Below are 7,572 nucleotides of genomic sequence, written 5' to 3' on the forward strand. Positions count from 1 at the left end.
AGGTTCTATCACCTCCTTCCCAAACTTAGCAAAAACGTTTGTGGTCCACTATGCTTATAACATTGTTAACAATGTTTCTATGATGGACCTTTGTAACATGAAATAGAGGCCTAGAGAAACTTTTGCTAACTTCTTGCAAAGGTGGTGACACCTTATTAGGAAATTCTAGTGGGATATGCCAAAACAACATCAAATTGAGTTATTTCAGAAAAAATCTAGTACCTGAACTATCTAGACCGTTGACATCTCAATGTATAATTTTTTTCCAGAAGTTGACTGACAAGGGTTTAGCCCTTGAACATGTCTTGTTAGAGGAAGGTACCCTAAAACATTATCAAAAATAAAGTCAAAATTTCTCCTCATATCACAATAACAAACCAAAATTTTGGTCCAAAAACAAGAACATAGTCAATGATGGTGTGAGTGAAGCAAAATGGGTCCAGACTGTGGCCTCTCCTCCAAAACCCACTACCATCAATCACCAATTCAACAATCAAAACAATCAAAATCAATCCCAAAAATCTTTTAATAATGTCTCAATTCAAGGGCGACCACCCCAATCTAACAATAGGATTCCAAGAGACTTTACTCCTCTTGCTGAGCCCCTTGAGGTTGTGTTCCAAAATCTTGTCCAAGCAGGTGCAGTAGTCTTCTTGATGACTCACCTATTTGATCCTAATAAACTCAAACCTAGGTGGTACAATTAGAATGAGTATTGTGAATATCATCGTATTAATGGGCATGATACACGAAAGTGTATGAAGCTAAAAATATTCATACAAGATCTTATTGATAAGGGTGATATTGAGGTAGCAACAATAAAACCTATTAACAACAATGACAAACTAAAGATGTACCAAGAATTGTTCCCAAAACATGAAAAAGGCAAGGGATCATCATCTAATGTGGCAAACTATGATTATACCAACCATGTAACAATTTGTGACTCTTTAGTAGGTCGCATTGAGCCTGCAGATACCCATGTCAATGTCATAACTATCCAAGGAGCTAAACCTCCCCCACCCCAAAATAGACCTAGAATTACTATCCAAGGTGGTTCTCCCCCACCCCAACTACCAAGTCGACCTAATCCCACTAAGATAGTCATTCAAGGTGTGACACCATCCCCTTCTCAGAATGACTGCAATGTAACTACTCGTCACATGAGAGTAATTGTTCAAGGAGTCAATCCCCCACCAAAACCTCCCCCATGTCTTCAACTTGTACATGTGACCTCCTTGACCATCTTGGGAAGACCTCTGCATAGATCTCCATCCTAGAGATTCTTAAGACTTCCCCTATCCACAAGGAGATTTTGGAGCAAGCCCTCCCTAAGTCATGTGTCCCTGACAACATCAATGCTACCCAGTTCCAAGATCTCATTAGAAACCTTGCTACCCAACAACACCTTGTGTTCACCTCTAATGATGCTCCTATAGATGAAGACCATAAAAAACCACTTCATATTGAAGCCCTTATCCAAAAACACAAGATTAAGTGGATCTTGATAGATGGTGGATCTGGACTCAATCTTTGTACATATAGATTAATAAAGCAATTGGGGATTTCTTAGGACCTGAAAGATACATCAAGAAGAATCACAATAAAAGCTTATGATGATGCAAAAAGGGTTCCAAAATCTTGTCCAAGAAGGTGCAGTAGTCTTCTTGATGACTCACCTATTTGATCCTAATAAACTCAAACCTAGGTGGTACAATTAGAATGAGTATTGTGAATATCATCGTATTAATGGGCATGATACACGAAAGTGTATGAAGCTACAAATATTCATACAAGATCTTATTGATAAGGGTGATATTGAGGTAGCAACAATAAAACCTATTAACAACAATGACAAACTAAAGATGTACCAAGAATTGTTCCCAAAACATGAAAAAGGCAAGGGATCATCATCTAATGTGGCAAACTATGATTATACCAACCATGTAACAATTTGTGACTCTTTAGTAGGTCGCATTGAGCCTGCAGATACCCATGTCAATGTCATAACTATCCAAGGAGCTAAACCTCCCCCACCCCAAAATAGACCTAGAATTACTATCCAAGGTGGTTCTCCCCCACCCCAACTACCAAGTCGACCTAATCCCACTAAGATAGTCATTCAAGGTGCGACACCGTCCCCTTCTCAGAATGACTGCAATGTAACTACTCGTCACATGAGAGTAATTGTTCAAGGAGTCAATCCCCCACCAAAACCTCCCCCATGTCTTCAACTTGTACATGTGACCTCCTTGACCATCTTGGGAAGACCTCTGCATAGATCTCCATCCTAGAGATTCTCAAGACTTCCCCTATCCACAAGGAGATTTTGGAGCAAGCCCTCCCTGAGTCATGTGTCCCTGACAACATCAATGCTACCCAGTTCCAAGATCTCATTAGAAACCTTGCTACCCACCAACACCTTGTGTTCACCTCTAATGATGCTCCTATAGATGAAGACCATAAAAAACCACTTCATATTGAAGCCCTTATCCAAAAACACAAGATTAAGTGGATCTTGATAGACGGTGGATCTGGACTCAATCTTTGTACATATAGATTAATAAAGCAATTGGGGATTTCTTAGGACCTGAAAGATACATCAAGAAGAATCACAATAAAAGCTTATGATGATGCAAAAAGGGTTTCTAAAGGAACAATCACTTTGCCTCTTCAAGTGGGCTCTATTATAATTGGGACCTCTTGCCAAGTTTTGGATCTTCATCTCCACTATAATATCCTCCTTGGCTGCCCATGGATTCATTCTCTTCAAGATGTTCCTTCCACCTACCACCAATGCATTAAATTCCCTTTTAATGGTAGAGAGATCACTATCAAAGGTGACCCCCAACCCTTGCAGTACTACAAGATCCTAGAAGGGAAGCATCCATATCATTGCCCATTAAACAAAACTACCCCCACTCCTCCATCTGATGCATCAAACGTTGCCTCCACATCATCCCAAGAAAATCCCAACGTCAAGATCCTATACAATGGTTGTGGAAAATACAAACTAGGAGATGTTTTATTAATAGGTAATCTCCCCTTGTCACCTAAGTTGTTTGGTGGACCCAAAGAAATAAAAAAAAATCAGAAACTTCTTATACAATGTAAAGACACCACCTTCAAGTAGTGGGGCCCACTTGATGAAGAAAATTTAGAGACAAATTTTTCCTCTTGGATATATCGTGAAGAGGATGAAGAACCAACAAACATACCCAAGAACATGCATCCAAAAGCATCAGCCATATTGGAGAAGATGGGTTATAAAGGACACAACCTAGGGTGAGAAGAGAAAGGAATCAAAGCACCAATAAATCCCATCTCATACAAATACATAAAGGGCTTGGGTTATACTCCAATGCCTAATATCACTATCATTGGTGCCCCTTTATGCCCTTCCTTGGATGTCAAAGACTCTAATGAAGAGGAGTTCCATGAAATGCATTTTGCATACAAAGATGATGTTTTATTTGATACCCACCTCAACACCATCACCCCCATAATCCCCCCACTCCACATAAACTATAGCTTGTTCACCCCAAGCTCATAGATTGGGACCAATGAGACAGATCGACTTTAGACATCTATGCCGATGATAATGCTCTCATGACTCTCCTAACTATATGCAATTTTGAAGACTGCAATAGAGTTCATGGCATTCAATTACATGAAAAAGGATACTTTGGTAGTCAGGTCAATGCCCTTAGTTGTAAAAAAGATAATAACAAGAAAAATCATAATTCCCTAGGTGAAAACCTCCCTGAGGCACCTTTGGATGAAGAAAAAGTTAAAAACAAAGGGCATATCCGAAAGTGAAAACTTGGATCAGGCACTTGAGGATGAGGGACTTGACCTCCCTACCATTGTTCCTCCTTAATAGGATAGGTAAACTTTCCTAATAGAGGAAACATACACTATTAAAGTGGGTACTAAAGACACTCAAAAGAATGTATTCATTGCCAAGTCCTAGAAAGATCAAGAGAGACTGAATTTTATCAATTTTCTTACACAAATGAAGATCAATTTTTCTTCGTCATATGCTAACATGCCAGGCCTAGATCCTGACTTGGTAGTTCATAATCTTGTTGTCTGTCTAAATACAAAACCAATAAAGAAGCAGTTATGCAAAATGCATACACACATTGCACTCCTCATCAAAGCAGAACCACAAAAGTTATTAGATGGATTCATAAAACCAATAGACTATCTTGAGTGGAAATCCAACATTGTACCTATTGGAAAAGCTACTAGGAGAATCTGCATTTGTACTGATCTTTGAGATTTGAAAAAATCCTTCCCTAAGGATGATTTCCCACTCCCCAACATAGACATTATTTTAGACCTCATAGTGGGACATGAAATTCTATCACTTATGGATGGATTTTCTAGCTACAATTAGATCAAAATCGTAGAAGAAGATCAACACAAAACAATATTCACAACACCATGGGGCACCTTCTATTGATGAGTCATGTCTTTTGGTCTCAAGAATGGTGGAGCTACATATCAACATACAATGACAAGAATTTTCCATAACCTCTTGCACAAAATCATGGAGGATTATATGGATGATCTTCTAGGAAAATCCAAGACAAGACATGAGCACATCCCTATCTTAAGGAAATTTTTTGAAAGGTTGGAAAAATACAAACTATGGCTCAATCCTAAGAAATGTGTCTTGTCACATCAAGAAAACCGGTAGGATTCATTGTTTCCCATAGAGGCATCGAGATTGATCCAAAAAAGGTGAAATATATCAAGGAAATGCCTCCCCTAAAGACCCTTAAATAGCTACACAACCTTTTAAAAAAACTCCAATCTATCAAATGCTTCATCTCATAGCTTGCCGACAAATGCAACCCATTTGCTCACCTATTACACAAGGATACCAGATTCAAATGGAAATGCCTATGTCAAAAGGCTTTTGATAAACTCAAAGAATATCTTGCATCGCCTCTGATTCTTATGCCTCCTATTCCATGAAAGCCACTTCTTTTGTACATATTTGCTACTCTCGTGGCATTGGGGGCATTATTGGCACAAATAGATGATTAGGGAAAAGAACATGCTATATACTACCTCAGTCGCACATTGATAGGGTATGAGCTCAATTATACCCCTATTTAGAGAGCATGCTTAGCACTTGTCTTTAGTACACAAAATCTTTAGCACTACATGTTTAGCAAAAAACAAAATTGATTGTTAAGATCAACCTCCTCAAATACCTCTTATCAAAGGTTGCTCTTACTGGTAGAACTCCTAAATAGGTCATTTTGTTAAGTGAATTTGACATTGAATATGTGGATAGAAAATCAATCAAAGGACAAGTAATAGTAGATCAATTGGTCGATGCTCCACTTCCAGGTGACCATCCTATCCTCACAGAATTTCTAGATGAGTTTATAATGACCATGACCACATCCTCCACATGGTAGTTATACTTTGATGGTTCTTGTACCCAAAATGGATCGGGGGTAGGAATACTGTTGATCACACCTCAAGGAGATTGCATCCCTAAATCATACAAGATAGCCTTTGCATGCACCAATAACATTGCAGAATATGAAGCACTAATTATTGGACTACGCCTAGCTATCCAATGAAAGATATTGGAATTACATGTCTATGGTGATTTCTAACTTGTCATTAAATAAGTCAATGATGAGTACCAAACAAAAGATGACAAGCTTCTTCCTTACCATAGTATGGTTGAATACCTCAAGTAGCATTTTATATTAATCAAGTTTGATCAGATTCTATGTACAAACAATAGAGTTGCAGATGCAATGGCCACTATTGGTTCTCTTCTTCAGATGTCGACACATAGTCACAAGTGTGATTTTTTGGTCAAGAAACTCTTCATACTGGCATATGACCTTGTAGAGTCTAAAATAGTGTGTGTACTTGTTGATTCTCAATCCCTTAGTATTAAGAGACTTTCACTTATCTAAGAGACAACACCTTTCCCCCACACCTTACCAAAACTCAACAACAAACCTTTATCCATTGATGTGCCCACTATACTATCCTTGGAGACCACCTATTCAAAAGGCATTTTGATGGTTACCTCCTAATGTGTTTAGACAAACAAGACACTGAATGGGCACTACGTGAAGTGCACAAAGGTATCTATGGGGAACATCAAGTGGTCTCACTTTGGCTAAGAAAATATTTTGAATGGGATACTATTGGCCTATAATGGGAGTAGATGCATACAATTATGTGAAGAAATGTATCCCCTGCTAGAAACATGGCAACAAAATTCACACTCCATCATAAGATCTGTAGCCTTTCATTACACCATGGCCCTTCTCACAATGGGGCTTGATCTCATTGGGAAAACCCACCCCGCATCCTCTAATGGTCATAAATTTATCATTACCACCACATAATACTTCACTAAGTGGGTAGAGGCCATCCCTCTTACCTTTACCACTAGTAAAAAAATCTCTAAATTTATTTTGAACTACTTAATCTGTGATATGGAATCCCCAAGGTCATCATTATAGATAATGGTAGACCCTTCAAAAAATAGGATGTTAAAGAGCTCTGTCAGAAGTTTGATATCCAATCCCGCTTCTCCACTCCCTATTACCCACAAGGTAACTATCAAGATGAGGCTTCTAATAAAACCTTAATTCAAAAAGACAGTCAATGAAGTTGGTCATGATTGGTACCTCCAAATACATCATTCTATGTGGGCTTACCGCACTTCCATCCGCACACCCACAAGCGCCACCCCATATTCCCTTGTCTTTGGCTCTGGAGCAATCGTCCCTCTTGAGATTGAGATCCCCTCCCTAAGGGTGTCCCTGTAGAATATCCTCCCAAATGAGGAGTATAAAGTTTCCAAACTACAAGAGCTAGAACTACTGGATGAAAGGCGCCTCAAGGCCTTAAATCATCTCTGAGTATATCAAAATTGCCTATGCTTGATTTACCACAAGAAAGTCAAAACCTGGGAATTTGAATTTGGTGATCTTTTCCTCATGGAAAATCCCAAAAACCTCCAAGAAAAAGAGAAGAAAGGAAAGTTTGAGCCTAATTGGATTGGACCATATGTGATCACAACAAAGTATGGATTAGGGGCATATCAGTTGGCTACTCCTAAAGGAAATCCCTCAGATGAGCCGATGAACATCATGCATCTGAATAAATTCTATGCCTAGTCCTCAAAAGGTCACCAATTGTCTTAAAAATCAAAAAAAAAAGAAAAAGAAAAAGGAAAAAGTAAAGAAAAATCAATTTGTCCAATAGTGAAAACCACTTCGTGGTGCTATGGGCAAGTACCTTGGTGAAAACTTGCATGCAGGAACCAAGGTTAATAATTTGGATCCATTGTCTATCAAGTCAAACTTCCTCACTGCTAGCCCATTTCATATCCATAATCATCGATATCTAATCTTCCAATCACACTCCTCACAAAATAATCACTCCTATGATGATGAGTCTATGCCAAAATCATGAATAAGGATTTCCCCACTAAACTAAACTTTATCCCATAAAGCTAAGCTTGTGTACCCTATATACTGAGCTTGTGCATGTATGTGAGCTTTGTCAAGTCTGGAT

Source organism: Cryptomeria japonica, unplaced genomic scaffold, assembly GCF_030272615.1.
Source record: "Cryptomeria japonica unplaced genomic scaffold, Sugi_1.0 HiC_scaffold_12, whole genome shotgun sequence".
Classification (NCBI taxonomy): Eukaryota; Viridiplantae; Streptophyta; class Pinopsida; order Cupressales; family Cupressaceae; genus Cryptomeria; species Cryptomeria japonica.